Below are 13686 nucleotides of genomic sequence, written 5' to 3'. Positions count from 1 at the left end.
ATTAGAAAATAAAAAGGGAAAATAATATATTACAATATATCACAATATATTTTAAGAAATATATTGGTTAATATATTTTCCTTTCGTAAGGGTAGAGCAATAAGAAAGACCCTGAGCTCCAGAATGTATCCATCTGTTGTAGAATATTTCAACAGATCCATCTTAGCCTCTTCAGAGGCCATTACATGAATTCAAAGTGGCGTTTTTTGTGTATTTCAAGTACACTGCAGTGAGCAACTGAATCACTTTATGAGTGCATTAGAAAAGTGTAGGAAGGATGGGGATTTAGGCTATTTAGGCTACTATGCCAAACTGATTTTAAATTCTTAAAAATAAAGTCTGGCAAAGAAGAGTATCAACCTGAAAATCAGTTTCTCCTCACATTATTTCAGTAGGATATTTTCTGTCGTCAGTTTACATTTGTGAATGAATCACTTGTCTGAGTCAACGATCGGCTCACGACTCTGAATCATTAGGAGCATTTACTATGCTTCATGAACGCAGGGAATAAAATGAACGCTGACCTGAATGTGTACTTCAACTGAATCAATATAAATTCTATCGTTTGCCATCAATTAAGATTTTAATCTAATGTACAGGTAAAGGTTTTCAGACCGAAACAGTTTCGGATAAAGTAGCTCGTTTGAGTCGCTTGAATTTGGATCGCAATTCATGAGTCATTCGCACTGTGTTCACGGGGCAGTTTCTCACCTTAGAAACACAAGGGAACAAAATGAGCCCTGGATGAAGGTAATGTTCACATAATAAACAGAAATAACATATGGTAATAATATAGTTTGCTAGCGACAAAGAAGATTTTTATTAACGTTTTCACGCGCACAGGTTATGAATTTTGTGCGAGAGTATCACAACATCAAATGAATCATTATTTTGAGTCGGTTCTTTTCAATGAAACTAGTCGTTAAGAAAACGGTCTGAATCGGTTCGCAATTCATGAATCACTCGGATAGAGCTCATCTTAGTTTCCCAAGATGCTGTAGAACACAATAGACGCCTGGTGAAGTTAATATTTACCTAATCAACTGAAATATGCAAAAGTGTTACATGCAACGTCAGCAGGTGTACAGTCAAGAGTCTCACAACATCCTACGAATCATTAGTTTGAGTCGGTTCTTCTTCATGAATTGGTAAAGTGGCCTAACAAAACAGTCTATTCAGTCTGAATCATTCGGACAGCATTGAGTCACAAGTTTTTTTTATAAATAAAGGATATAAATATATATAAATATAAATACAGATATAAATATAAATAAAGGACAGATTTCTTGTTTTTACAGTAGCCTACATCCGTGTTATTTATTTATTTATTTACAGTAATTGTATTAATTCATTTATTCTTGCTGAAACCTGCTCATTTAAAATCTCATGTGGAATAAAATAAAAAAATTAAAAAACGCAGTTGCTCTTGAACACCCAAGTTCTATGTGTGCAAATATTCTTTAATGTTTTAAAGTAATTTTTAACCATAATAATCAGCTTATACAGAGAGAGATGGTTTGAGCCCTGAGGAGATTAATAGGTTAAAAACAAGTTGTTTAACCATCAATGGGACAAAAGCTGGGGATACACGGCTGTAACTAAAGAAAGTGATTTGTTTTGACCTTAGGAGTGAAATACATGAAGGTCAAATCTGACAGCAGGCAATGACAAGCCTCTGCAGATATATTTACCACACAAACTGTCATGTGAATGACCACGGAAATCTGATGCCGACTAATCTTAGGTGCACCGGTGTCGGTATGCCTCCCCTGAGATCCATCTGTCCGCGTTGCTCCGTGAGGTCACTGTGGTGGGCGTCTGCACCCACTCTTTTCGGCTACATGGCCAAGCAGATGGCCTCACAGCATAGAAGGTCCCTATGTCTTAGGATTCAGTGGGAAAATGATGAGTCAGCCAGGATGTGGCCTGCCTTCAGAAATATCCCAGCCTGCAGTGTCTTTGCAACCCTGATCAGCCATCCACATGATGAAAGCCATCTTTCATTAACCTCCCTGTGAGTGATGGATTAACCCTGAGGGCAGAGACAGAGTCATAGATTATTAAGAACCAGTTTGCCTTCGCTCAGTCTCACCTGGTTCATAACAGATGAAACCGTGCTGCTCTAACTTCTGTATCACTCTTTTCTTAGACCAGTTATCAAGAGAACATATTCTGGACTTTAGATTTTAGAGATGTAATATTTTTGACCAATTATAGTAGGGATGAGATTTTGTTCAGGGAAACTGATTTATAAAAAATATGAAAAACTGATACTTATGAGATGATTTTCATGTAATGACTGCTAAGAGAACTTTCTGAAGGATCATGTGACACTGAAGACTGGAATAATGACTGCTGAAAATTCAGCTCTGCATTACAGGAATAAATTACATTTGAGAAAATATTCAAATAGAAAATAGTGTTTTTTATTATTATTATTGAAATAATTTACTATAATAATCAAATAAATTAATTCAAATGAAAGAAATTATTTTAAACCGGTAGTGTGTATAAAATAATTGATATTCAATTCAATTCAAGTTTATTTGTATAGCGCTTTTTACAATACAAATCATTACAAAGCAACTTTACAGGAAATTATGTTTCTACAATATTAAGTAATAGCTTATAAGTGGTGACTGTCAGTTTGTGGACGTGACAGGATTTTCTGAAAAATTAATACAAGACGTAGTCAGCCAGACGATGAACATTATTAATATTATTAATAATTATTATATGATGCAGTCACACTTGTAGCAATATTTGTTAGTTCTGTTTGTTGATTCAGGGTTAGCATCATCTGAGGTCCTCTGAGGGTCAGCATCATCTCTTCTCAGGTGTTCTGGATCCAGACTGGAGCTTGTGTAAATCCTAGTTATTTGGCAAAACATAGAAACAAACAGAGACATCATTAGCATAGCTGCTGATCCAACCAAGTCAAATTAATTAGTTTAACCCAAGCTAAAGAATAAAAATGCAGATGCAACTACACTCACAATTTAAGAGATACATTATTCAAATGCTTGGCGAAAGAGATGCGTTTTTGATCTAGATTTAAACAGAGAGAGTGTGTCTGAACCCCGAACATTATCAGGAAGGCTATTCCAGAGTTTGGGAGCCAAATGTGAAAAAGCTCTACCTCCTTTAGTGGACTTTGCTATCCTAGGAACTACCAAAAGTCCAGCGTTTTGTGTGTGTGTGTGTATATATATATATATATATATATATATATATATATATATATATATATATATATATATATAATATTTCAAATCAAAAAGCAGGAGAACCGCTGCAGGAGAATGTTGTCTACTATACATCAATCACACTTCTGTATTGATTTCTTTCTATCAAGTAACTTGCGTCAGATACACGTGTATTTCATTTCTGATCATGAACTGGTTACTTTTTTACTCTAAAAAACACAAGAATCAATAAAATTACAGACAGATGGCAATTCAGTACGTCTCAGTTGACAGATAAGTACTTTAATGAATACTTCAAAAGACAGGAGGACATCCTTCACCAAGACAAACGACAGGCCATATATTAAAACAGTAACAATAAATTAGATCATTCTTTACAATGATCTAGTGGCTTTTTACACACGGCTTCTGTATGCCGTTTTTTTTTTTTTTTTTTTGGAAATAAGAGTGAAATATTTATATACTGTAAATATTTAACAAAAATTGTGTCATGTTATTTATTGATTTATTTAGCATTAGTTGCTTAACCCACGCACAAGAAAAATGAACAACATGCCAAGTTTAGCCACTCTTTAGGCAGTAGTTTCATAATTTATCGTAAATGTTATTAAGCTGTATCTTGCCTGAGGGAAGTCCACTGAAACACATCTGGAAAGCAAATTAGAAAAGAAAAAAAAAAACATGAAAGTACGTACTCAAAAAGATCCATCTGAGGAGATGTTCGGAAGCCGTTGCTTCCATCTTTAATTACAGTAAGTGTGGTTGAGCTTGACATTTGACAGCTATTTTAGTAAAGAGATATGTTTAAACTGTCTTCACGTGGTCAATGTTTTCATATTTTATAGTACCACTGAAAAGTTTGTGGTTGGCAAGACTTTATGTTTTTGAAAGAAGTCTCTTATGCTCAATAAGGCATTATTCGGTCAAAAAAAAAAAAGTAAAATCAATCATATTGTGAAATATTATTACAATTTAAAATAACTGTTTTAATGTATTTTAAAATGTAATTTTGTCATGCAATGTCAAAGCTGAGTTTTCATCATCATTACTCCATTACAACTCTATTACTAATTACAAATGTCTTATTATTATCATTATAAACTTTTTTCAGGATTATCTGATAAATCAGCTCAATCTGATTAAATATTTAAATTCAAAAGAACAACATTTATTTTAACAATGTAAAAGTATTTACTTCCACTTTTAATCAATTGAAAGCATTCTTGGTGAATTGAAATCATTATTATGAAAAAAAAAAACCCTCACTTCTGAACATTAGCTCTTTGTTTGGGCAGACTACAGCGAAGCGAGAAGGTTCTCACAGACTCTCAAGCTAATTACTTGGGTTCCTTTGGAGGATATTAATACCGCTAATGCTTTCAAAGCAGGAGGAAAAATAAGATTGCTGTGTCATAAAATCAATGTCTCTTTATGAAGAATTCATTGCTCTGGTGTCGTTCTCCTGAAAGCTATAGAAGTTCTTGATTAGCGTCGAATCAATACCATGTTGGAGACAGTGTGTGAATAACCAAGGAGAGATGACGGTGGGAGAATGAATCCTCTCCATGCGTGCCGATCTGTGTCAGTTCTGGGGAGTCTGGGTTAATTGGTCTGAGAGAAATCAATAATATGGGCTGATTTGCCTCCAGATCTCAGCGGCTCAGTGACATGGAAGTGAGTACTGGATGCGTAAGATCACAAGCTTTTGATGAACGCAGCCCTCTGGTGCTAATGATGTGTAGTTTTCCATCTGTTTTAGTTGAAAGCTCAATCACATTTACTCAAATCCAGTGTGACCCCAGTGGTCACTGAACAGGTCGAGACACAGCATCGTTTACTGACGGTTTAACATCGATGATCAAGAATCAAAAATATCTTGTCTCATAAACACTTTCATTTTAGATCCACTTTGATCACTTTCAAGCTGCTTTGTTACTTCTGGCTTTAGATAGCTTGAGAAAGCAATACAGCTCGACCCAGATAATAACTTAACAAGGGAATCTCAGGAGCAAAGTCTCCATCTCCATCAAAGTTTCCTCTTAAAGGGAGAGTTCACCCTGAAATGAAATTCATCAGAAAGTTAAGACTTTTGTTCATCTTCAAAACACAAAATGAGAAATATTTGGATCTTATTTTATGGATACTGATTTGTTTTACAGTAAGCTAGGGTTAGATTTCTTTATGAACTTTATATTTTTGGTGGAATGGACCTTTAATGGAGGAACCAAAATCTCTCAAGTTTCATTCAAATTATTTTCATTTGTGTTTGACATTGGATTGTAAAAAGTGATGGATGGCCTTTCAAACTTCCTTCTTTTCTATAGATCACAAAAGGAGAAGTGTCCATGCTGCTCTTTTCAGAACAGTGAAAGTGAATGGTGACCAGAAGCATCTAAAGCATATGAAGCCTACTGTGTCATATTTGATGTACACACTCAACTATGCCTCAAGTCTTCTGATTGATACATGTATTTTTAACAAGTAAAATAACTTTTAGTATAATTGTGAAAACGTCTCCCTTCAGGTTGTGGTTCACATGTCTTTTGCTGGGAAATCTTTACTGAATTTATAAAGAAAATCTTAGAGTAACTGTTATATTGTTAATAATATTTAAGATGAACACTTGCATTATCTTAGGTTTACTTGATAATCGGTATATCAGTTTCTTTCATGTAAAATCATGTTAAAACTTTAAATAGAGAGCTTTGATTTTAAAACGAGTCATTCTATCATTTTTCAAAGACATTATATTAGATATCATTTTATTAAGACATTACTGGGATATATGGCGATATAAATGATATTCATATGTATTTTGCTGTTAAGAAGATCTCATTGATTTATATTACAGAATCTTATCAGAATTTCATCTTTTTGGCAATATACATATGAGCAACTGCATCAAATTGTATGTTTTTGCTCAGTTTGTGCCCCTCTTAAAGGAGCATTGCGTAGGTTATGAAATTTCTAACCGTTACTGACACCAGTGGCTGTTAGAGGAACTGCAGCCAGTCTCATGCTCGTTCTCAGTGCGCACGCTCTTTTTTTTTTTTTTTTTTTTTACTTACGAGGAGTGTCCGTGGGTGTCTGAATTGTGCTGGAGGCTTCTTTCCATCCGCAGAGTCCATTTGAAAACACTATTGCTGCTGCTTACTATAATGGCTGGCGTGCCGTACGGTTGTAAGCCCAAGTAGACAAGAACACGCATGACGTCACATTTTGTGATTTTTCGCGCCACTTCGGGCCCGACTCCTCCACACACAATTGAGCCTACAGGCTGATAGAGGCAACCGTGGTGGACAGTCGAGATGTCATTCTTTTTTTTACATGATGGTTGGCTCATACATAAAAAAATTCTTTAAGAGTTTTCATTTGTACAAGTAAAAACCTCCACATAGCTCCTTTAATATTAAGGTGTTTTTTTTTTTTTTTCGTAAGCACCATATTTGAAAAATATCATACTGTATTGTCCATAAAAGCCTGTTGTATAAATTTGCAAAAAAAAAAAAAATTCTGAAAAAAATCTAAAAATAAAAATCTGTATAAAGTTTCAACAAACAGTTCATTAAAAAAAAATGTTTTTTTACACCATATTCCAAGCACTAAATATTAATTTTGTCATTAATTACACTGTTATGATCCAGATGGGGATCGAACTCAGGTATGTGGCGTGTATAAACTTGGCACTAACCACTGCTCCACTGAAGCAGGTCAAACCCAGATGCAGAGGAAATAACCAAGAGGCTCAGAGTCTGACTCATAAAGTTCTTTACTCAAACCAAAAAAAAAAAAAACTGAAATGTCCGGCAAGAGAGAAGTCCAAAGCAACACTCAACAGAAGACAGCAAAATTCTCTAACCAAAAATCCTTGGCAGCATCATTCTCAAAAAGACTTTAGGACTGAACAAGAAAAATAGTCAGTGAGGCATTTAAATAGGGTGAGCAATTAGGAAAGATTCAATACAGGTGTGTTACAAGTCTCTAATAAAGAGGTGATCTAGGGTTGAAAGTACGCCATCCAGTGGTAAAACCAGGGAAACTCAGGCAGAACATTACAGAACCCCCTCTTTTAGGAACGGCTCCTGACGTTCCCAACAGCTGGGGTCGGGTGGAACCGAATGAAGTCCTTAATAAGACTCTTGTCCAGTATGTGGCGAGCAGGGACCCAAGACTGCTCCTAAGGCCCAAATCCCTCCCAGTCCACAAGGAATTGATGTCTTCCACGAACCAGCCGAGAGTCCAGTGGCCTGGTGGCAGGAAACCAGGAAACCAGAGGGTTGTACTTAACAGGCTTTAAACGTGAGACATGAAAGGTGGGATGAACACGCAAGGACTTGGGTAGCAGAAGACGGTAGGAAACAGGATTTACTTTCCTTATAACCTTGAATGGTCCAATGAACCTTGGAGCCAATTTGTGTGACTCAACTTTGAGGGGAAGGTCCTTGCTTGAAAGCCAGACTTTCTGCCCTGGACACAGAGTTGGTGCTGGTCTGCGCCGACGGTTGGCCCGTTGCTGTTGTAGCTGTGAAGTCTTAAGAAGCGCAGCCTGGGCCTTCCTCCATACCCTACGACACCATTGAACCAGATGTTGGGCAGCTGGGACTCCCACCTCAGACTCCTACTCAGAAAACAAAGAAGGTTGAAACCCATATTGGCACTCAAAAGGTGACATACCTGTTGAGGAATGGCGAAGAGTATTGTGTTCGAATAGGTGTTTACTCTAGGACGTTGGGTTGGATGAGACCAGGCATCTCAAGGTTGTCTCAATCTCTTGATAAGTTTGTTCTGTCTGTCCATTAGACTGGGGATGAAACCCTGATGACAGACTGGCTGTAGCTCCAATCAGCTGGCAGAAGGCCTTCCAGAACCTGGAAGCAAACTGGGGACCACGGTCTGACACAACATCTTGGGGAAAACCATGCAACCTAAACACATGCTGCAAAGCAATCTCAGCAGTTTGTGGAACTGAAGGAAGTTTTTGGAGTGGTACAAGGTGGCAAGCCTTAGAAAATCTATCCACCACTACCAAGATCACTTTGTTACCTTGTGAAGGTGGTAGGCCCGTTACAAAGTCCATAGAAATATGTGACCATGGCCGAGCAGGAACAGGGAGGGGTAGCAGGAGACCTTGTCGTCAGGATCTGGAATCCTTATGCTGAGCACAAACGGAGCAGGCAGCCACATAGGCTCTTATGTCTTCAGCCATCCTAGGCCACCAGAAACATCTGCCAATGAATTCTAGGGTCCTACTAGCTCCTGGGTGGCATGCAATTGATGAGGAATGTCCCCACTGCAAAACATCAGACCGCACTGCTTTAGGTACAAAGAGACGGCCTGGAGGCCCATTACCTGGGTCAACCTCCTGCTGCTGTGCCTCTCTGACGATGGCCTCTATTCCCCATCTGACTGGTGCCACAATCTTGGAGGGGGGAATGATCCTTACTGGGCTTGAGATCATGTTGGCTTGGTCAAACTGCCTGGAAAGAGCATCAGGCTTTTGATTCTTTGAACCCGGTTGATAGGAGAGAACAAAATCAAAGCGGTTAAAGAATAAAGCCCATCGGGCCTGGTGAGAGTTAAGTCTCTTGGCTTCTTGGATATAGGCTAGATTCTTGTGATCTGTCCATACAACAAAGGAGTGTTTAGCTCCCTCCAACTAGTGCTTCCATTCCTCCAATGCTAGTTTGACCGCTAATAACTCTCTGTTACCAATATCATAATTTCTTTCCGCAGATGAGAGCTTGTGTGAAAAGAAAGCACATGGATGCAACCTGTTGTCTCTTATGGCTCGCTGGGAAAGTACAGCTTCTACTCCTACCTCTGAAGCATCCACCTCCACTATGAAGGGTAACTCAGGGTCTGGGATGGTAAGTATGGGTGCTGAGGTGAATCTGTCTTTCAGTTTGCAGAAAGCCTTTTCGGCCTCATCTGTCCACTGGAAACCCTTTACACTCTTCCTAGTCATATGAGCCGTAAGTGGAGCAGCAATTGCAAAGAAATTTCGAATGAACTTTCGATAGAAATTGGAAAAGCCAAGAAAACTTTGTACTTGCTTGGCGGAGGTGGGCTGAGGCCAATCTCTAACTGCTTGGGTCTTTGCAGGGTCCATCTGGATATGACCTTTAGACACAATGAAACCCAAAAAGGAAACCTTTTGAACATGAAACTCACTCTTCTCCAGTTTGACAAAGAGATGGTTTCTCAGGAGTTGCTGGAGGACCAGGCGAACATGCTGCACATGTTCCTGGGGGTTCTTGGAAAAGATAAGAATGTCATCCCAGTATACAAATACAAATCTGTTTAGCATGTCTCTTAGCACATCATTAATCAAAGTCTGAAATACCGCAGGAGCATTTACCAAACCAAAAGGCATAACTTGATACTCATAATGGCCAGTGGGTGTATTAAAAGCAGTCTTCCATTCATCACCAGTACGGATGCGAACCAGATGATATGCGTTGAGAAGGTCCAGTTTAGTAAATACAGTAGCCCCCTGGAGCAACTCAAAGGCAGTAGACATCAATGGAAGAGGATAACGGTTCTTTATGGTGATCTTATTAAGACCCCTGTAATCTATATAAGGTCGGAGCCCACCATCCTTCTTAGCAACAAAAAAGAATCCAGCTCCAGCTGGTGATGTTGAGGAGCGAATTAAGCCAGATGCCAGAGACTCCTGTATGTAATCATCCATGGCCTTCCTCTCTGGTGCTGAAAGGGAAAACAATCTCCCTCTTGGGGGGCACGTACCAGGCAACAAGTCGATGGAACAATCGCACGGTCTGTGCGGTGGCAAGGACAAGGCCTTCTCTTTACTGAATACCTCTAACAGGTCCGCATAGTCTAGGGGAACACGTGAAAACTCTGGAGAAGTTCCTCAGTGCATGTTACATACGAGGCAGGGAGGTCAGGAGACATGAGGGGTGCCAAGGAATTTTGACTGGGAACATTTCTAGAAGTTTCAGTGCGCTCTCTACGCCTCTCTCTAAGGCGATTGTCTAGTCTAATGGCCATATCAATCAGGGATTCTAGGTCTGTCGCAGGGTCCCGGGCTGCCAATTCGTCCTTAATTTCATCAGCCAGTGCCCGAGTGAATGCCACAGTTAGTGCCTCCTGATTCCAGCCACTCTCCATAGATAGGGTTTGAAATTCCACAGCTAGTTCAGCAACACTTTGAGAACCCTGGGTCAACTGAAGTAGGCAGCTAGCAGCCTCACGTCCACACACGGGATGATCAAACACTCGCCTCATCTCCTCAATAAAGTGCCTGTAATCCGAACAAACTACTGGTTGTGGAGACTGCTTCCACAAGGCAGTTGCCCAGGCAAGGGCTTTCCCAGATAAGAGAGTAATAATATAAGCCACTTTGCTACGAGCTGTTGGGAATCTATTTGGCTGCAATTCAAAGTTCAAGGAGCACTGGGTGAGGATGCCCTTACATCTGCCAGGGCTTCCATCATACCTTTCAGGATGAGAAAGGTGGACATCTGAACTTTGCACTGCAGTGATAGGAGGTGCTATGTGGGACCTGGGGTTGAGACTCAGCCTCCTGCTGTGAGTTTGAAAGAGACTGAAGATGTTGTAGGATTTCTGTGATTGCCGGACCCAGCTTTGAAAGTGCCACCTCTTGTTGTGCAAGGACTTGTTCATGTCGTTCCATGGTGGCAGAGGAAATAACCAAGAGGCTCAGAGTCTGACTCCTAAAGTTCTTTACTCAAAACAAAAAAACTCTGTCCTTAAATGCCCGGCAAGAGAGAAGTCCAAAGCAACACTCAACAGAACACAGCAAAATTCTCTAACCAAAAATCCTTGGCAGTATCATTCTCAAAAAGACTTTAGGACTGAACAAGAACAATAGTCAGTGAGGCATTTAAATAGGGTGGGCAATTAGGAAAGATTCAATACAGGTGTGTTACAAGTCTCTAATAAAGAGGTGATCTGGGGTTGAAAGTACGCCATCCAGTGGTGAAACCAGGGAAACTCAGGCAGAACATTACATTACACATCTACTTCACTGCCTCTGCTTTAAAATCTCATTCACGCTGCATAAATTGAAATATCATCAAAATGTGTCACATCATACTGAAGTTGAAGTTGTACAAGTGGGAAACTCCTAATTCTAGATTCAAGTAGTGATGATTTTAAACATGACGGAAACACTGATCTATGTAATAGACAATATAATATATATATATATATATCTATATATATATATATATATATATATATATATATAGAGAGAGAGAGAGAGAGAGAGAGAGAGAGAGAGAGAGAGATCAGTGAGCAGAAAGCAAGTCTATGGGCAATGTTGTAAAGGTAATTACTCAAATTTCACAGTTTGCTTTGTGTATAAAAACACTAAGTGAGTAAAGAGCAGTTAGAACAGAATTTTCATTTTTGAGTTCCTTTAATGCATTAACTGAACAGAATCTAAATAAAAAATGTCTGTTTGTATTATTCTTTGACTATTACTCATGCAGACTGTGTTAACAATCCATCAGATAACTGAAGCAGAAGGCTCACATGACTGACGGCTCTAATGGCCAGATGAATATCAAACTCTTGTCTAAATCGTGACCTTCTCCATTGCAAACCCAGTTGCCATGGCAGCCATGTGTGATGCTTTTGACAGGGCAGATGGGTGCAAAGGTATTGTTCATCACACGCTTGTATGCACACACGAACACTTTCATCTACAGCTGCGCGGAGTGTTAACTTTACCAGTGGATCTTACAAAAGTTATTTTGTTGGTAAATGAAGAATCTCTGAGCAGACTTCTAACTTCTTAAATGATTTCCACATGAACACCAGTCACAGCCAGTCTTCACGCTGGCCTCTGTCAGCCAATGCTAATATCATTTACAAGGAAGCTTTGAGATCTACTGTTAAACCAGTATAACATTAAAGACATTACTTTATTGCAGAGAGAGATCTCCATTAGCCTTCACAATATTCAGTAGCAGTTTTTCATTTGAAACCTGCTTAATTTATCATGGTTGCAACATTTCTTGTATTGCATTTCTTACAATTGTTTTTTTCCCCTTGTGATTATGACTTTATTTTTATCTTATATTTCAATGTTTTTGTAATTCCCCTATTATCTCACGATTGCAATTTCAAATCTCTCTTTTATGACATTGTATTTGCAACTTTCTTTCGAACAATTGCGAATTTATTTCTTATAATTGTGTTTCTTGTAATTCTATTTCGAAACTTTTTACTAAACTGTTACTTCATTTTTCCTGCAACTTTGTATTTCCACATTGCAACTTCTCATAACTGTTACGTTTTACTCAGAGTTGTAACTATTTCTTAAAGTTGCAGTTCTTCTTGTGATTAAAACTATACATTTGTCAATTATTATTATTTTTTTGCAACATTCAGACATTACTTTTTCTAATTGCAACTTTATTTCTAACAATTGCAGATTTATTTATTATAGTTGTGAATGTTTCTTGTAATTACAGGTGCTGGTCATATAATTAGAATATCATCAAAAAGTTTATTTATTTCACTAATTCCATTCAAAAAGTGAAACTTGTATATTTTCCTTAGTTGTCAGTTATAATCATTAAAATTAACGAAATAAACATTTGAAATATATATGTCTGTGTGTGATCAATGAATATACTATACAAGCCACTTTGCCTCACAATTGCAACTGTTCCTTGTAATTATGACTTTTTCAGAATTGTTACTCTATTTCTTTAAATAGTAACCACATACCTCCTTCTACAAAACCCCGCCCCACCATTCAAAAGAGAGCGAGCCTGAACGTGTGGAATGATTAACAGGCAGAGGTCCTTTCTGATTGGCTGACTCTTTCTGATAGCAGTTGTGATTTCTCAGGAGGTTTGTGTCAGTAATATCTGTCAGGCAGTAAGGACATTTTATGTGTGGTCACATAAATCCCTCACAGCACCTTTAATGTGGGTTTACGTATTAATAAAAAATGATGTGTCTTATATTAAAGAAAAAAAGGATTCTGACCATCTACGTCCTTCATGGTCTGTGTCTGCATGCATTTAGACATCCAGAGCACCCGTCGCTGTACATAACAGTCTAAGCCCTGGACATCCATCTATCCATTTAATGCAGAGACCTTGAGGAGTCAGTTATGGTGGCCGATCCATCAACGTCCCAAGTCATCACCACAGGCCCATCTGACTGATGCATTTTTTGTCAGCTCTCTCAGGAATGAAGTAGAAATGCCTCCAACTGCCTTCCCATTAACTGTACTGCTATGGCTATATCTTCAGTCCTCCGATCAGCTCAGGACAGCTTCGTACTGCGAGTGAGCCACTGCCCCTTCCTCCACAGAGCAGTGCCACAGCAGTGCCTCTCAATGGCCCATTTCACCAATTACTGTTTTCACTGAACCAATTGAACCCCAATTGTCTGCTTTCTGAGAGATGATCATTTGTAGCAAACGGAGGCCGACTGTGTCTCCCATGTACTCCAGCAGTTTAATTGGCATAATTAT

Source organism: Carassius carassius, chromosome 18, assembly GCF_963082965.1.
Source record: "Carassius carassius chromosome 18, fCarCar2.1, whole genome shotgun sequence".
Classification (NCBI taxonomy): Eukaryota; Metazoa; Chordata; class Actinopteri; order Cypriniformes; family Cyprinidae; genus Carassius; species Carassius carassius.
The sequence above is the reverse complement of the archived record's forward strand: the minus strand, read 5'-3'. Positions refer to the sequence as shown.